The sequence below is a fragment of the Euprymna scolopes genome, chromosome 12, assembly GCF_053919585.1.
Source record: "Euprymna scolopes isolate OS-2025 chromosome 12, ASM5391958v1, whole genome shotgun sequence".
NCBI lineage: Eukaryota > Metazoa > Mollusca > Cephalopoda > Sepiida > Sepiolidae > Euprymna > Euprymna scolopes.
Genome location: NC_136493.1, coordinates 76,816,773 through 76,837,416, shown reverse-complemented (window position 1 = coordinate 76,837,416; position 20,644 = coordinate 76,816,773). Strand labels below are relative to the sequence as shown.

At 35.7% G+C, this 20,644-nt stretch overlaps 1 protein-coding gene across 2 annotated transcripts in view; it reads right to left on the bottom strand.

Moving 5' to 3' along the window:
• Window positions 1–20,644, bottom strand: part of LOC145291352 (uncharacterized) — a 241,536-nt gene that overhangs the window by 161,221 nt on the left and 59,671 nt on the right. The gene's annotated exons all lie outside the window — the stretch shown is intronic.

Here is a 20,644-nt window from a genome sequence, read left to right as displayed (position 1 = left end):
ACGCAAATGAAGAGTTCTTGAGAAATGGAATCTATGCATCTCCATGTAGTCCTCGCTGATACATTTGCTTTAAATCTCTCAGGCATAAAATCGTACGAAGAGTTTTGTTTACAATCATCTCATGCTACCAATAAAATATTAATGTACTTTTAATGAATAGGTACTCAGAGGACTTCGGTACTTTGAAAGTCCCGAAAATGGCTGAAGCATTTTACGATTTGAAAGTCGCGAAAAATGTAAAATAGCAAATGATACTAAATATATTAAGAGTTAGGTTATGGTTAACTAGTTTCGGCCATTTTCAGAACTAACTCGGGCTTATCCGCCAAAAGAACTGATATTTTCTGAACAGAAGCTATATATACGTAGCTGTGTCATCGCTGTTAGTACTTAATGGCCTGGTTATAAAAACAAGGGTTGATTATACGTAGCGTATATCATTTCGCTTGTGTATATGGGCCCAAATCAACAGTATGCAGCAAGTGGTGTATATTGATAATAGTCGTCCACGTGGTTGTTTCCACGTGCTTGTTTCGAAATGTTTCACGTGGAAACCTTTATGATTTCATCGACAGAGATGGCAATCTAGTTTAATGAACTCACGTCTAAGATATTGCACGTTCTTAGGAATGAGAGAAAGACAGGTGTTCTAAGCGGAGCCAGCTGGCCCCTGAAATCACGCAATTTCCTTAATCGACGCAAAAAGGCGCCTGCCTACCCAAACAATTGTCATCGATCAAAGTATGAAAGCGGCTTTTAGTTGACTGACTCTCTTTTTGCAAATGTTCCAGTCGTAAGAATTCAAAAATGTTCCATTTGTTCATAAGTCAATTCTCAAATCGTGAATCAAAACTCCCAAACTTGGAAGCAATACGCTCGTAAACACTAGAGCTGTTTAATGTCGGTTTCGTACATTGTAAAATATACATGAAGCTGTGCAAAGCACAACTTCGTATTCTTTGTCACTGATCGCAAATGTAGTGCATTCATTAGATTAGAATGCAACAGTTTTTAGGTTCTTTTTTTAAATTACTATTTTGATTGCAATTTCTTCTTTCAGATTCCATAGAAATTAAAAGACAACAAATTTAGCCATATATTATTTTAATTGGAATTCATTATTGAGATGAGTATTATTTTATATTAATTTATTTATTGCGGACTATTATTCTCATTTTTATTGGTTGTTGCTTTCACAACGTTTCGGCCAACTATTCCTCTGGCCTTCGTCAGGTGATAACCGCGACTGATAGGAACTGCCATCCATAGTTGTTGTCATCTCGCCACGTTTTGGCCAAGTAAGCCTCTGGCCGGCTTTGGGTAGAATTGAAACCGCTATCTCCAGACAATGCTGGGGCCCGTGGCGCAGTTGATAGAGACGTTGAATCTCTATGGTTTCAGATGAGCATTGTCTAAAGATAGCGGTTTCAATGCAAGAAGCTTATGTTATCCCCGTTGATATATTGCACTCCTTGTTCTAAGTGACCGTGCAGATAATTTAATTGTATCCTTTTTTTCTTTTTGGATGTTCTACTCATCCCTAAATGATACAACACCGGATATACGGAGATATAAGTATCAACCGCGCTGATACTTAGTATACTTACTGTAACTCTCCAGTACGTTAAAATTAAAGTCACCAACGTTTTTGGTTGAGTAATATGATATTTTATTTACTAATTTCTAAGAGAAAACGTGGAAATACATGTCTTATGTCACAGGTTTTGGATACGAACGGTAATTAAAAGTAAACATTGGCTATAACAAGAACAACAATAGTTGTCTATGTGAACCGCGCGTATACATACGCTTTGTGTTCCAATCTTCAGTGTTATGTGATATAGGATGAAAAAGTTTTAGTGGACGTAATCGGATACACCATTGGGTCTTTTATTAGAAAAGGAATAGACGCAACTTCTATAAAAGGCACTGAAATACATGATTTCCTCTTTCAAATTAACAGTTTATTGAATTTAAATGTAGGAATATCATGGGAAAATTTAAAAGAAAAAGGTTGAGTGTACATTGACTGTGTTTCCTTTGAGTTTGCATGGATATCTTTAGTATGTTTCCAATAATATCCATCTATATAAAATAAGATGAATTTATTTGTATATATATATATATATATATATATATATATATATATATATATATATGCATATATATAGTAATTTATAAAATATATATGGCGATTAAGCTACACTGAATACTCGGTGTTTCAGTCACTCTAGGATTCGTCAGGCTTATGCGCGAATTTTGTGGTTGTTTCTCGTTTTTATATGGTCCTCTTCTGTTGAGGATTTTAGTTAGCCAATCAGCTTTCTAGTATCCACCGCGCCCCCTGCCAATGGGCATGCATTTTATCGAACAAAGGTCTGTTTTAGAACTAGGTTTGTGGTTTAAGGCAGACCTTTTCCTTTTTATTTATATATAAACATACATATGTGTACATACATATATGCACATATATATATATATATACATACATATATGCGTGATCGTTTATGTATATTCATGTTTATTTAATTAATTTATTTATTTATTTATTTATTTATTTTCTATTGTTTTTGTTAGTTTTAAAGCTATTTTGTGTCGCTATCCTAGAGTAAGATTTATTTTGTGAACACAGTTATTTGCTATTTCTCTTCTACAGTTAAATAGATTTTGGGGTTCTTTAAAGTACAGGATAGCAAATTTTTCATGAAGGCATAATTTACATGGGTCGTCTAAATGCCTACACGTGGTAGCTTGTCTTATTATTTTCCATTCGACTACCGGCGAATGTCCGCTTTCTTTGAGTTCCCAGTATTTATTCGCTAGTGTTGTTTTTATACGGTGTTTTTTATTGTTGAATGTACTTTTGTATTGTATATTATATATATATATATATATATATATATATATATATATATATATATATATATATATATATATATATATGGGATTCAATATTTAGTATTTTAAACTTTTTTTAATTTAAAATTGTAACCGTTATTAGTGAGGATTTAACCTTCATAATGTCGTTTAGAACTCAACAGATTTATCTGTGGAGCCATGGGTCATTGTATTAGTCACACTATGTAAAGTAATTACATTATGTAACGTGCGCTTCAACATATCGTTACTGTGTAACATTACTGGTGCAGTAAAATGAAAAAGCAATATTTTTCTTAGAACAGTGAGAACACTCCATCAGTTTATTTAAGGAAAACCTATCTACATGTTGTCCTCGTTCGAAATCGCCAGTGTTTTAAAAGTATAAATAAGAACTTATTGAGAATATCTTGCTTTTATGATGTGCGCCTATACATGAGGGCACTGTTCTCAATCTCAAATGTATTAATATCAAATCAAAACGACTTTATGGTAAAATGAACTTCTCTATTGACACGTTTATAATTTGACAAAATAAACATCCGTAGCCCAAATAATCGTTGCGACCCTATTCCAGTGCATTAAAATTACAGGTCCATGCTCTTTTGGGCAGACTAGATTACCCTAATATGCTAATGCGCCATTCATAATTGTAATGAAAAATATATGTACATTAACTTACCTATAATTATACATAGAGCTGTCGTTCAGTAAATTAAAATGATGGTGTTACATGAAGTCAGATTAAAAGGTTCATCACACAAAAAAAGTGTGCACTTCAAAATCACAAAAATGTTGACGCTATTTCGTCGGAATCTCTCGATGATGGCATTTCGGATGATTAAGAGGTAATTTTTGAGGGAGAGAAACTCCTAAAAAAGTACGGAATAATACATCTGGCTTAAAGAAATAATGTTACCATCTCAAGTGCCCAACCCTTGTCGAACTATCAACAACGCATGTTCGACTGATATCAACAACACATAAAAAAAGGTAAAAAAAAACATTTTTCCTAAAGCAAATAAGATACGCTGGTATACTCATATATATTTCCACTTTCTTGATCCGGTTACCACATCGCGACGATTAAAACGCTTCATTTCTGGATCCATATTTGACACACTGTCCCATGCTTGTGTGGTGGAGAGACGTTGATTATCTTGTGATAATAGTTGATAATACTTCAAATCTCGACACCAAGCTGAACAGCGTTAATAAAAATGACGATACATTTGTAAAAGGCAAATTAGATTCAATCAGAGATTACACTAGAGATACTCGCTGAAGTAAATTTTTTCCCGCTATCTAACCATGATGGAGTCGTATGCATGGCAACTGGAGAGATTAAACTGCTTGCTATGCTGATCGCCTTGAACACCTTGAACTCTACAAACCACCCCCTCTCAAATTTCTCATTGTGAACTGAAAGCATTTAAAACTTAGACAAAGACTGGCGTGGAGATCTTCTCATGAAAATATTCGGTATTTGTTTTCTAGACGAAAATTTAATACAATCAGATCTTTCTTAGCTAAAAGAAAGACTCAGGTTGTCCAAAATTGTCACACATCTGAACAACATAACAATAATGCAAGTGTATCCCAGTTGTCGATTTCAGGATTTTTATCTTCCTTAAAGACTTCATTGATTAAATTGTGTTCGAGATGGGTATATTTACCGATGAAACCAAGCATTATTCTCGATATGTGAGTAAAACGAACGCGCACATTTTCAAGGCAATAGTTAAATCCTTAAAAAAGTTGAATAGAGATATTGATACATAGTAACAATTTATGTTAATAAGGAAAGGCTTCTTCCATTCACGAATTCTAGGAAAACTTTTAATCGCGGATTATCATGATGAGGAGCACCTTACCCGAAATTCAACATTCAAACTGTTCGATGTAACATTCACAGGTAACATGAATTGAAACAAATATATAGAAGATAATATCAAAACTGCTATAAGGAATGTGGGTTTCCTCTACCATGATAGAAAACATCACACCTGTGAATATATTCTATATCTCTATAGAGCCACCAAGCACCCATACATGGAGTAATGCCACATTTGGGCTGGTGCACAACCCACAAGACTCTCTCTTAAATGGAATATGCTCGGACAACATTTTTTCAAACGCGAGAATCAGCTAAATCATACCCCTTCGACGTAGAGATTCACAAATGCCAGAAGGCTTGCTATTCTATTAGCTTGTTCTCGAATTGATAGCCTTCGCAATTCTATTATTATTCTTTGTTTACCTGTCTGTACCATCATGCGGTAATTTAAATGTAATGTGAACAAACATTTCGCAATACAACTTTCCATTTAGTATGCTCCCGTAGATATGTTCTTTACTCGCAGCCGTCCCTCACGTCTCGGTAGCAATATATAAGAAAATCAGGCTACGTATCTCTTGTCACCTGCGTCGATAGTTCTAAATTTTCAGTTCATTAAAATAAAAGATTATCACTTTTCCGTAGTCGAGCAGTATATTCTGTCTCGTTTATACAAAGTAAGTGGGAATATAAGTGGTGTATATCAATTGAGTATATATATATATATATATATATATATATATATATATATATATACATACACACACACATTATATATATATATATATATATATATATTCGTAAATAAACAAGCAGGTCGAGAACTGCAAAATAGGTTGGCAAGTGTCTCTATAAATGGACATTTAATGAGGTCGTTTACAAGCATCGATCTCATGGACCGGAAGTTAAAACTATTAATCAATTAGATGGTAGTAGGTTCAATCCATGACTAGACATAAGTACTTATCTAGCCGCACTGATGAGTCGTGATGCAGCGAAACAGTCAGTATGTGGATGACTATATATTTTTATCCCCCTATCCTTGGATACAGCACTGTCGTAAAATGATTTCATCCGCTACTTAATTGGTGTTATGCGAAGTTCTCTGTTTATTTCTAAATAAACAAGCAAATTGAGCACTGTAAAAATGGCGAGCAAGTGTTTATATAGATGGGCATTTGATGAGATCGTTTTCAAACACTACTATCGGTGGCCGGAGGATATACCTGCCGATTATCAACTGGATGATGGTAGGTCTAGGAACGGGCGCTAGTCTAGCCGCACAGATCAGCTGTGACATAGTGAAACAGTCTGCATGTGGATAACTATATATATATATATATATATATATATATATATATATATATATATATATATATATATACAGTGATGATCATATTTATTGGCACGGTAAAATAAAAGTTAAATTTTGTCTAATAAATTCTAAAAAAGGGATTAAATTAAAGAAAATAACAAAGTATATTATGTATTTTTAACTGGCCTTTCCGATGCAGCAATCGGATTTTAGAAAAAATAAATAACAAAGGAACAACAAACATAATTGCAAAAAACCCTTGTTCAAAATTATTGGCACGATTTATTTAATAATCAATTGTATAGCCTTTGGCCTTGATTACCTTCCTCAGTCGCTTTTCATAGTTTACAACCAAGTTGTTGCACTTTTCAGTAGTAATTTTAGCCCACTCTTCCTGACAATAATCCTCCAATTGAATAAGATTCTTAGGCTTCCTTTGCATTACCCTCAATTTTAATGTTCTCCATAAATTTTCAATTGGATTAAGGTCTGGGCTTTGTGATGGCCACTCCAAAACATTAATATGATTGTCCTCAAGCCATTTCTTAGTCAGTTTAGCCGAATGCTTTGGGTCATTATCTTGCATGAACCACCAACGACGACCAAGTGAGAGCTCTTTAGCAGAGTCTTTCAGGTTTTTATCCAATATTTTAACATAATCTTCCTTTTTTATGCTACCTGTGACCTTAACAAGTCGTCCTGGTCCAGAGGCAGCAAAGGATCCCCAAAACATCAAACTGCCTCCACCGTGCTTCACTGTGGGTATGGTGTTCTTAGGCAGGAAAGCTTCGCCAGATTTTCTGTAAATATAAGACACTTTATTATGGCCAAATAACTCTATTTTCGTTTCGTCAGTCCATAGAACACGTTTCCAGAATGCAACATCTTTATCAATATGACGTTTTGCAAAGGCTAGCCTTGCTTTCAGGTGCATAGGCTTCAATAAGGGAGTCTTTCTCGGACGACATGCTTTTAAACCAGCTCTCTTCAAAACTCTACCAACTGTATGTCGAGATACATTCACTCCAGAGGTGCTCTGTTCATCAACAATCTCCCCAACAGAGATCCTTGGGTTTTGTTTTACTTGTCGAACAATTTTCCGTTCATCTCTTGGGGAAAGAATCCTTTTTCTCCCTCTACCCTCTAAACTCATAACGTGGCCTTGCGATTTGAACTTGTTTATTATGGCTCTAACAGTGGATTTGTGAAGGTTTAGCTTCTTTGAAATCTTATCATAGCCCTCCCCATTGGTATGGCATGCTACATCAAGCTTCCTGACGTCTTCGCTGTGTTCCTTAGTTTTAACCATGGCGATTGAAAATTATAATTTAGTCACTTATAATAGTTTAAATAAATCGCTATCTAAAAATTATCTGAAAAAAATTATTCACTGAATTAGCGTTAAACAAGCATAATATGGCTATAAAAAAGTTCAGAAAGCACGTAAACCGGAAATTGATTGATATTATACTGATACTAAAAGAAAAACAAAGCCGTGCCAATAATTTTGAACAAGGGTTTTTTGCAATTATGTTTGTTGTTCCTTTGTTATTTATTTTTTCTAAAATCCGATTGCTGCATCGGAAAGGCCAGTTAAAAATACATAATATACTTTGTTATTTTCTTTAATTTAATCCCTTTTTTAGAATTTATTAGACAAAATTTAACTTTTATTTTACTGTGCCAATAAATATGATCATCACTGTATATAATGTCATCATTTTAAATATTCAGTATATTAAATATTCAGTATATTGAAATTAGAAATAAGCAATTTTTGTGATGTTATTATAATGATTTTACTAAATAAAAGAGAGATATACTTAGTCTATGCTAGCTATGTTGACATATCGAATGTCTAGTCCAAGCCCCTAATGTTTAAAAAAACGTTTAGAAATATACGTAACCTAAATTATTTGCCTCTTTTTTTTTTCAGAGAAATATAGCGAATAAATACGTGAGTACATAACGAATAGAACTGAGATTTTGACTGATTAGGTTTATCGTATACAGCGGCCAACGTGGAGGAAAAAAGAGATTTATGGGTGGCCAGCGGTCATCAGTTATCAGAGATATAAAAATGTGTGAAATTATTTTACGTTGCAAGGGGATGGGAGAAAGTGACCAACAATCATGCAAATAAAGTCCTATCTTCCTGCAAAGTTTTTTTAGTAAATAGAAAGCAGTCGAAAACTTCGTAAGCGATTGTGCATTTTGTTGTTGTTGAAAAATGAAATTTTTAAAAGCTATTAATTGATTTTATGTAAGGAATCAGTTTTGTTTTTGGTTTTTGTAAAAAAAGAAAACACAATCAATAATGTTTTCTATTTTTTTTTTTTAATTTAGATCTTAGAAATTAGTAAGTTATTCGTTTTGTTTTAATATGTGAAAATATATTAAGAATGATATTTACGTCTTGTGACTTCAGCTTTGCAGGAGATTATGCCCAATGTGCGTGAAGATGAGCCACTGGTGTGAGTTGTCAGAAACAGGGGCATGAGGATAGTAGGAGGTGATTACAACCTATTTATTCAGGTTTTGTCATTCTGTTGTTGTTGTTGTTGTTGTTGTTGTTGTTGTTGTTTCTAATTTTATTATCAAGGAGACCACACCTTTGTCAAATATGAAATTGGATTTTTAGTTTTACTAGACCTTGTTGGTCGGGTCACTTAAAAAGCATTTCTTTTTTACAACTTGGACTTACTTTTGAATATTGACCATTAACCCCTTTTTTATATATTGCAAAAAAATCAAGATTCTTCTCGTTTTTGCTGACCTGTCTATTACATAATTGGTGATTTAGTTCCTAAACATGGAGATTTCTAGGGTATAGATTGTCGACGGATGACAGTGTTAAAGATCAATATTGAAGAACACCTGAGACTGTGTAACTGGGATAGAGTGATTCCTAATGTTTACTCCACCTTCCGGACGGATATCTTGAAGGATATGCATGCAATAGAAGATTTCACCACCAAGCTAGAATTAGCTCAGATTCCAGAGACGGTTGTACTTGAAACTGAAGTTAGTTGGACCTTGGAATATCACATAAAGCTGAGTGAACTGGATGATTCCTTGGCTACAACAACTGCCACTTCTTTCGTGAATGCAACTTCTGCTTCTTCGCCTCTGGGATGAAGTTCACTTTCCTTTGTAGTTAAACCTCCACAGATTCAGATCCTTGGATCCATATTTGGTGGCTTTGGAACGGCCTCAGATAAAATGAGTTTCCGGACTTTTTTGTCTAGATTTGAAAACTGTGTAGTTGGTATGGCGAATGACGCTGAGCACTTACATTTCTTGAAATGCTTCCTTACAGACAGAGCGTTGCGGCTAAATAACCACACAAGCTGCACAAACAAGAATTACCAATGTGCTCTTTCCTTACCGAAGAGGAATATATGGATATCGATGATATCATTGATAAACTATTTTTTCAAAGCATACTGGATTACACACATCAAAAATAAATCTCTCTCACAGATCTTGGGGAGTTTATTTCACGGACGGCATCTCTCTTGGAAGAGCTAGGAAACACTTATTCCTCTGACTTTTCTATGGATGATCCGGGTGGCGAAGATTTTTTTTCAGAAATTTCCAAAGGAGCTAAAAGGGAAATGATTAGGCTTAAGGGATATCGAATACCTGCATTAACTGCCATAATGGATCTCACGGGAAAAGCAATGAAACACTGCAGGTCGAGGGAAACGCGTCTACCAGTTCCACATTTACATTGCACAAAGTTTTTCTCGGGGAGCCACACGGAGATCATAGACGACTTCTTCCTTTAACATAGACACCAGTGCCCGGACTTCGCCTGGATATTCTCATAGCTTACCTCTCCCTTATTCTGTTTGTGACTTCCTCCAAGGGAAGGAAGTCTGTGGCTGTTAATCGTCGCTTAGGCATGGGCAGTGGGCGGTTATATTTGTGTGATGATGTGTTACATGACCTGGGCTCGATAGAAACAATTGGTGTGAATTGCAAGATTAGATTATCCACTTTTCTCGGCGAATGTGACCAGATCTTGTGGGAAGTGATTCTGGAAAATATGTTGGGCTGTGAAACCCAGTGAAGTCTCCTGTTTTTGGTAGCTGATAGAATGAACTTATCTGTCCGTATACCGCACTTACAACCCTTGCTGAGTGCCTTTCTAGGAAGCTGAATGTTCTTTGCTGGAAAATTTAAACTGGCTCGAACTTTATACTAATCAAAGGTATCATTGGATTGGGCCTCCTTCACTAATCGAGTCACTTTCATCTTAAGGGTTGTTTTTTTTTACATTCCAGCGGAGATCGTTTCCTTTTGAGCAGTGAAATCATTTTTTCCCTGAGGATCAAACCCCGCTTGAGGTGGCTCACCTCTCACTTCACTCTGTAATAAAGCAGACTCCACAAGTGGATTTTCCGCTTGTGTTTTATTTACGAAAATTGACCCACAAATATTGACCCTTTGGTAGAGTTCTTCTCCAATAGTGAAGTGAACATGAGGCTGGATTAATGTTTAATATAGAATCTCTGGGGATATATGATGAAAATACTATAAATATGATTAAGTAGAGATGAGACGCTTTCAAAATGCCATAGAGTTCAGAGATGGCATATACTATGTGGAACTCCCCTGGAATGTTTACTAGTTTGCCACCCAATAATATTGTGTATTTACATATCTTGGACCCAGTGACTAAAGACTTAATAAAAAATGTGTACCAAGACTAATTTGTAAGTGTTCCGACAACAGGAGGAGGATGGTATAATTGAAGTGATTTTCTTGTCCCTCCACGGATTTGATAGATATGTATAGATACCGCAGAAACCTGTCTTTAAATCTGACCTTACGGCTACTACCAAGATCTGTACTGTTCAACTGCAGCCTGAAAACCTGTAACGGAAGGTCCCTAAAAGAGGCCACTTATTCTGGCACAAACTTCACAGGGTACATTTTAATTTGTTTATAAGCTTCAGAGCTAACAACTGTATTCTGCTAGCGGATATTCGGAAAGCATTTCTGATGATTCGTTCCCGACTAGAGACTGACAAACACAGGTTGTGTTTCTTCCTTAAAGATTGGGACCGACTTCGCTTCTTTCGATACTCAACTATTATTTTTGGGGTTCACAGCCAACCCATTCATACTTAGATGCATTCTTAAATTTCATGCAGCAGAGTACCCACTGGATGATTGTTGCAAAATGATGGAAAACCGATTCTATGGAGACAACCTTGTTATATCTGAAGCAGATCCACATAAACTTGTTCAGCTGCACTCTCTGACAAAAGAACGGTTGCGGAAGGGATGATTTATTATCTGTTCCTGCAACACAAATGTTGACGCCCTCCAAGATAGACTGAAAAGGGATCGTATGCTGAGTGTGCATGACAATGGATTTGGGAGGTGTGGGTATCCGTGAAATCCCCTTTCAGAGAAAATGCATGTGACCTCTGTCCAGTGTAATCCTGGTGCTTCAACAAAGAGAAGAATCCTTTCTTGAAGATGCAAAGATTTTGGATCCATTATCACTTTGCTTCCCATTTACTGTACGCAACCGTGTTCTTATTCTATGTGGTATAATAATTTTGGTTGAGACGACCCTCTTCCTCCTGAGTTTTTGAGTAACAGGAAGGAACTTGTTAAGGACTTGTCATGTAAAAAAGATCCACATTTTAATGGACAGTTTCTTGTTGCGGGACAACCCAGGGACATGTAAATTTAAGGAAGCATATGAATTCGCGGCTTGCGTTGTAAAAGACTGAAAATCTAGTTTGCTGTTCGCTAATGTAAAGGTTGCATCAATGTAGGAAGCAGCTCAGTCTTAGAGTTAATACCAGTTTATCTTACCTAAAAATGCCTGCTGACTATCCTGAATAATTACAAGTAGTTTGTCTCAATCAATGTATATGTGGCCACTGATGCTCAGGTAGCGCTGTCATGGCAGTTATCCCAATTTATTGCCAGCAAAAATAGTTTTGCTAAAAACAGGCTTAAGGATATTCTGCAAATGAGTCCTTAGTTGGAATTCCGACATGATCTAAGGCCTGTTTTTTAGTACATGGCTACTACACTAAATCCAGCTGATCAAATCACAAGAGGGCTGACGTTGAGGAAGTTCATATTTTATTTTGAATTTTGGCGTACTGCTCCTCCTTGGCTATGTCAATGAATCCTTCGATGGCCAGCACAAAAAATGCCGTGTTAAATGCGTATTGTGTACACATTGCTCATACTTCGATGAACTGTTCTCTGATCCTGGGACAAGAGTACCATTCCACCATACCCGTCCGTAAGTTCTCAACCTTCTCTCGTCTGACGAGGGCCAAGTGGTTGGTGTTTAAATTCGTTGCCGTGTGTGGAACAACGGTTATCAGGCAGCGATATATCTGATAAAAACACTCCAGAGACGGGAATTACAAACAGAGATTAAGTATCTAAAGGAGCCTATGGGAAGATAGGAACCTATGCGAATTCTACCTAGGATCTTTTCCATGGATACATGTAGATAGACTAATTCGATCAAGAAGAAGAATTTATCAAACTTTGCACTCCATAATCATCATCCAGTTACAGATCTATCATGTTAGACTGTCTTGAAAGATGTTCCTATTTGAAAACTGGGTCAAATTCGGCTAAGTTAAAGCAGGGAAATGCTGAAAGTCGTACGTTAAAAGATGTGCATAGGAAGTGTTCTTTATTTTTTTTTTTTTGAACGTAGTCACAAAAGAATATATATATATATATATATATATATATATATATATATATATAATGTTGAGAAAGTGTGAGAGAATATATAATTATTTCCACAGCCGAACCAACGTTGCAGCCCACAAGAGCTAAGAAAGCCAACAAACCAGAAATCCAAGACTTGAAGGTTCGATATGAGGTATGTTAGTTCAACTGTCGGATCTGTGCGCGGGTTGCTTGATATGTGTAAGTTAATAGACATTCTTGTGTGTGCGGCGTGTTTGCTCAGTTGGTAGAGTGCTCGCCTAGCATGCAAGAGCCTCAGGCATCAAATCCCGAGCCCGGATGTGTCTAACTGATGAGCCAAAATGAGGGCAAAACTCGAATCTTGGACTTCCGGTTTGTTGGCATCCTTAGCTCTTGTGGACTGCGACGTTGGTTCAGCTGTGTGTGTATATATATATATATATATATATATATATATATATATATATATATATATATATATATATTGTATTATATACAATATTCTTTCAATAAGTTTCCAGATTTTTGAACAGGCATTTCAAATAACTTCCAGTATGTTATTGCTATACAATTTATAGGATTACTGACCAATTTTTATAATTCCAGGTTCAAATGTCAGCTAGAGCAGGAATTTGAATGCACCCTACTAAAGCTTGATTGTCACAGATGGTGAACTTTAAAATGCAATCTGGACACGAGGACACTTTAAAAGAATGATATGCAATAAAATTCTGTTTTAAACTTGGAAAAATGCCAAAAAAACTTTATGGAATGCTTCAGGTTGCTTTTAGACCATCTTGCATATATCGAGCATGTTTTACTTGGCAAAAAATATTCAAGGATACTGTGAGAGATTGTAAGAGGTGTGGGAGAGGTAAGGAAGTCAGAACACCAGAGCTGATTGGCCAAATAAAGAATGTCATGGATAAGGATTGTCGTTGTCTATGGAGACAATAAATGCGCAGTTTGATGTCAGTGTGGGAACTGTACGCGCAATTATTCGCGAGGACCTGAAGAGTCGGAAAATTGGCGCGGTTTGTCCCAAGGATGTTCAGAGAAACTCAGAAAGAAAACGTTGGCATGGCCGCAGGATGGTAGTCGAGCTGATCAATTTAGATCTCGCAGTTCTTGATGCTCTTGTAGCCTGCGATGAAAGCTAGATGTATACAAATATTATTGGCTACATATATGCATACATGATTTTCAGAGAGACCTCGCCATACGGACAAATTATCCTTCTCAAGAACAAACGGAAGATTATTTTTGTTTTATCTCATACAGGAAAATTTAATCTGATGACGTAGGATCTCTGAACAAAGCCACTGCAGAAACATGTATGCACATATGTAGTCAATAATGGTTGTTTAAATAAGCATATTATAAACACGATCTGGTCATTCATCCAGCACTTTTTGATAAACACGGAAGCTTCAGTAGATTTACATCTAGAAATCTAAAATTATACAAACACACACATACACATACAAGCACACATACAAACATACATACATACATACATACATACATACATACAAACATTCACGTAGAAACAGTTGTTTGGCCTTAGGGCCAAGATCAAGGTGTAGTATCTGTTCCGGCAGATGCTGCAAGCTATGACTGGCTGTGACTGGCAGGGACCAGATGTGGGGGCGGCCCCACATGTCTGACCTTTAACCAGCTCCCATTTCCCGCCTCTCGGGAGCTGGTCCCCTTTTCCCCTTCCCCCTCCCTTCACTCCTCACATTAAAAATCGGCCTTGTGCCTAATTTGCTCGGTGGGGGAGCAAATAAATACCATCTGTTCCGGCAGATACTGCAAGCAAAGACCATATGTGGGGGCAACCCCACATGACCTTTAACCAGCTCCCATTTCCCACCTCTCGGGAGCTGGTCCCCTTTTCCCCTTCCCCCTCCCTTCACTCCTCACATTAAAAATCGGCCTTGTGCCTAATTTGCTCGGTGGGGGAGCAAATAAATACCATCTGTTCTTTAGATGTTTCTTGTTCTCTGTTAGTGGAGGAGAAATTCTTCACGACTGAGACAATTTTTATCTTTTGTTCCTTTTCTCAACATTAAAAACGACCCTGGTGCCTAACTCTGTCTAGTGGGGAGGCATTGTAAATAGGAACATTCACGTAGAAATGTGTAATGCCTTTGCCAGGTCTTTTGCAGTGTTAAATAGCTAGTACATTGACTTCTTATCCGTTCCTTTTGTTTTGCTCCAATTCGTCGTTTAGTGGCTGAATGAACACGCAGTTCGTACACACTGATAATGACATTCGATGCTTGCATGCTGAAGTCAAACAAGTTTTCGCACTTTATGTCAATAGTCAAAAGAAATCAAGGTCGCATTAATGTTGTTCACTACTAGAGACATTGAAGCATTCCTAGCTAGGAAACACGCCTACTATTTCGCATCAATTTATTGTGTTACTTATATATATATATATATATATATATATATATATATATATATAAAATATATTTTAGTCATCGACATACAGACCTGTTTCGTTGTTTCACAACTCATCAGTGCCGCTAGACTAACACCTCTCCCAAGCCGAGGATCGAACCTAGAACCGTCGTGATGACAGTCGGCAGTTCTACCCCCTGACTACGGAATCGGTGGCCGAAATTAAACCGTCGGAATGCGTATTTAAATAAACATCCGTCCGCTACTCGTAGAGGGCTCAAACGTTTTGTTTGTAAACAAATTGCGAGCTTCGCAATATATATATATATATATATATATATATGTATATATATATATATATATATATATATATATATAACACATTTATTATTTCCTTTTGGTGGATTGATAGTTGCTATTTATTCTGATGAGTTTAGAGAAAAATACATTCATTGATCGCTATATTAAGTAAATAATTTTGTGCTACGAAACGGATACTGTCAAATATTGTACATGTCAACTGAATTAAATGAATAAATTGTAAGATGGTCAACACCATGAAGTTTGGAATATAGACTTTTGTCATTGATTCGTTATATGCTCTGTAATTGCATTAACTTCTTAAATAAGGATTGGTATACATAAAAAGGAAATATAAATGAGTAAAGAATATTTCCACAGAAATATATATATATATATATATATATATATATATATATATATATATATATATATATATATATGCGCGTGTGTGTGTGTGTGTGTTTCGTGGTTCAATTTTAAATTTTGAAAAAACAATATATAGAGACATATATTCGATTTAAGAATGTATTGCTTGACAAAGAAATATATAGAAGGGGTTATTTTAATTTCCTTAATCCATGGATTTTCAACAATGGACATATCATCGGAGGAAATGAAATGCAGTTAGCAAAATGTTCAGCTGCGAATAGACGCTATTTTGCTTTTCAGAACAATTATTGAAAATAGTTTTTTGAGTGGCTGTGGATACGGAGGAAATTATACGAAAAGAGAAGTTGATACAACCTGGGTAGTCCATTATCAGAAGGAGTCCAATGTCATTCGGAGTTATAAATCCGGGTGGGCAGAAAATACACCCATGGGAGAAAGTGATATTCCCATATAGCGAAAGCGTACTGCTCTTTATTAATATTTCGAAAAGTATACCAGTTAGCCTTGTTCGTTGTTGCGTTGATTGCGTGTTATTTGCTGTGGTCCAAATGCTTTCTTGGTGTTGACAAATATATTCGAAATTGGGTGGATATACCATTCCATTGTAATTATCCCCATGAATAATAGAATTTGAGCATTGAATTAAGTGTGCAATGGACCTCGGAATCAATAGTGTAGTTATTAAAATACCAAAGATAGCAAAATAATCCTGGTGATGATATTCGGAAGAGTACGCTGGAACGGCTTGCTTGAGGTATGAGTCTATTAAAAAGATAGCTCGTTATCTTGTTTATATTGGATGGAGGAAGCTTTTTAGATGAGTAAAAGAGGAAGTGGGTTGAAGTAGAGATGGTAAAGAGAGAGGGGGAGGGTTAAAGTTGGGCAAGGATGCAGGTTCTTAATGGAGTATTTTCGGCGGGGGAATTGCGTTTTAGTATTCTTTAAAAGGGATGACCTCTTAATTTTAAGTTCAAGTGAGAAATGGACATTCTTGTGATTTTCAATGTGGGGTGTGCGTGATAGGGGTGGGTGTGCTGTTTTTTTGCTGTGGGGATGGGTGAGCTGATGAGGTGGAGATAGAGACGCGTCATGGTGTGAAAATATGGAATGTTTGGAGGGTTACTTAAATAAGTGAGTTTAAGGTTGGCTTATTTTAATTTTGAGTGTATAATTTAAAGGTGACTTGGTTAGTTGAGACAAGTCAGTTAAATACTTTTGTTGTCGTAGTTTGATCTAGTTTAAATGTTTGTTTAAATTTTCTTTAAAATACATATATATCTGTTTGGAGGCGATCTATAGGTGAGTTTGTTGTTCGTTGAGTTGGAATTGATATTTCAGTGAGTGCTTTATATACTGTGGTTAATTATATATTTTTTTAAATATTTTTTATAAAGGGGAGAGTTGATTTAAATGTGGGGCTGGGTATGTGGTCGCCAATACGTGGTTAATTTGACTAGTTGTATATGGATTACTTGTATATCCACCTATCAAACCTAAACATAAGTGCAAATATAAGCACATATATACCCACAGATATTCATACACACATACATATACAGACATACACACATACATACAGATAGCGTACACTTACGTACAAACACTGATACATACCATGCTTTCACAAATACATACCTATATATATAGGCATCGCTATACTAATGTACATGTGCATTCAATTATATATATATATATATATATATATATATATATATATATATATATATATATATATATATATATATAATAACGCAAACACGCATATTCGAGAATGGAACTACTTATAGAGCCGGGCAAAAATGAATCCACGCGTACTCGAGTGTACAACTGCGCTCATCAACACGGCCGAATATCGATATAATCAAATACAAGCATGTAATTCATACTCCTAACAGCAAATGTACAACTACATAAGGGTTATGTCTAGAAAGACATAAAGGTGCGCACACTGATACATAGCATACAAATACAGAGAGTGTACACGTACGTTTAAAGATATATATACATCAACAACTGATCGGGTGTATCTGGAGATTCTATTTTAGAGAATGGTGTATTTAGCAATTGCCAACAACATTTTTATGGCCTAGGGAGATATAGATAGTTAGAGTGTACCAATATACGGCTAAAGTGTGTAACTCTGTTAAATACCCATGCTCACATAAACACACGCACATACATATATATATACACACATACACATACACATACATATATACATATACATATATATATATATATATATATATACATGTAAAAAAACCGTTGTGCATAGGAATTCGTCCTATAAGTATCGAAAATCTATAATCGAGAGAAAATCCAATTAAAGAAAGAATCGTCTGGTTTGACTAAAGTTTACACCTTTATACAGCCTAAACCACATTTAAGAACTTTTATCACTGCACAAGTAGTATGGTTATTTGGTTAGGCGGAGCCTCGTTTGAAATGAATGTTTCTTTTAGAGTACAATTAAATAATGATAATGACTTTTGCATTTTTAAACTTCAATTCAAGTTTTATATAATTTTTTTCTAAAATTAACAGTAGGTTCTCTCCCGTATAATGTAAATCGGGGAGCATGTGAAGCTTCCCCCTAGTACACTGCGGTGGGTCCCCGAATAGAGCAGCAATTAATCAATTTCATTGAATAATGGGCGAGTTCACTGATTTTGTATTGGAAGTGTGGAACATTTGTTGATCAAACAACGACGTGTTTTTTTTTCTAGTATCTGATATGTGAAGATTATTCAATGCATAAGATGAGTTTTTTTTTTGTTTGTTTTTTTTTGTTTGTTTTTTTTTTTTTTGTATAAAGACTTTTAATGGAGATTTAACTTTACTTTTTATAAAAACTTTTACTTTTTTCGCATGGATTCAGTTTCTTTTGAAGATTCAAGAATAACGTTGAGAATTTTGGCGATTAAGAAAGATGGCCACCAAGAAGCTCCGGGATAGAACAGCGGTCAGTTTTAAAGTTTTTGGTTGCTGAAGGGTACAAACCAGTTGAAATTTATAGGAGAATATCAATTGTGTTGAAGCCTAAAAATGTCTACAAATTGTTTAAAGAAGGGTTTGGCAGTGTTGAAGATGAAGACAAGCATGGGAGACCGAAAGAAATATTTCCTGAGGTGATCGATCCAATCAATGATCCCATTCAATCTGACAGAAGAAAAGTAGATGACATTGCAAGGATTGTGGTTATCAGTCGCGACAGCACACAAAATTTTCCATGATAGCTATGGTTACTCGAAGGTCAGCGGTCGCTAGGTGCCAGAGATGCTTAATGCAAAGCAAAAACAAAAAGTTCGAGTTGTCTCGGCAGTGTTTCTCCTGCTATGAGAAGAATGGTAATGAGTTTTTGAAAGGTGGTAATATGTGACGAGACATGGGTTTGGCATTCTGTTCTTGAGTTCAAACGATAGTCCATGAAGTAGAAGCATTTAAGCTCTCCAGTGAAGAAGTGATTCAAGTCCTAGCGAATCCAAGAATAGATGCTTACTTTTTGGCGTATTCAAGGCCCAATCACGATTTAATTTCTTAAGAAACGAAAAACTGTGGACAGTGTCAAGTACTATGAGCAATTGAAGCAGGTCGAGATAGACAAAGAACAAACGCAGAGGTCATTAGTCAAAAGAAGTCATCTTGCATCATGACAACGCCTTACATAGCAGCCCAAACGGTACAGACCATCTACGAGCTGCGCTGACAACTGCTCCCTCATTCCCCTTACAGCCAAGAGATTGCCCCTAAGGAGTTCCATATGTTTCATCATTTGAAAGCGTTTACGCGAGACACAAAGTTTGAATGTGATAATGAAGTCAAAAATGTTGCGAACAACTAGCTGATACATAGGTCTAACCATTTTACGCTGATGGAATACGGAAGTTTGTACTGAGATGGGAAATGTGTGTGGCATTGCTGGGAAAGTACGCTAAAAAAATTAAGCTTCTTTTGTATTAGAAGTATTACCGAAAAAGCATTGTATATATTGAATGATCTTTGTATATATATATATATATATATATATATATATATATATATATATATATATATATATATATATAGTAATTTATAAAATATATATGGCGATTAAGCTACACTGAATATTCTGCGTTTCATCCAAATATAGGATTCGTCAGGCTTATGCGCGAATTCTGTGGTTGCTTCTTGTTTTTATATATGTTGAGGATTTCTAGTTGGCCAATCAGCTTTCTAGTATCCACCGCGCTCCTTCCTATCAGCCAATGGGCATGCATTTTATCAAACAAAGGATCTGTTTTAGAACTAGGTTAGTGGTTTTAGGTAATGACAGAAATAAAACCAACACTAGCAGAAATAATAATAATAATAATAATAATAATAATAATAATAATAATAATAATAATAATAATAATAATAATAACAAACCAACCCCGGACAAGAACAACCATACCATAAATAAAAATACTAATAACGAACAAGATAAATGCAATTGTAGACACCGCACACTTTGCCCAGTCCAAAATAAATGTCTAACAAAAAGCGTAGTTTATCAAGCAACAATATTTGCGAAAGAAAACCCGAATAACAAGAAATATTACATAGGCATGACTTCCTTAGATTTCAAAACCAGATACTATGACCACAAAAGCACATTCAAAAATAAAAAAAACACCGTATAAAAACAACACTAGCAAATAAATACTGGGAACTCAAAGAAAGCGGACATTCGCCGGTAGTCGAATGGAAAATAATGAGACAAGCTACCACATGCAGACATTTAGACGACCCATGTAAATTATGCCTCCATGAAAAATTTTCTA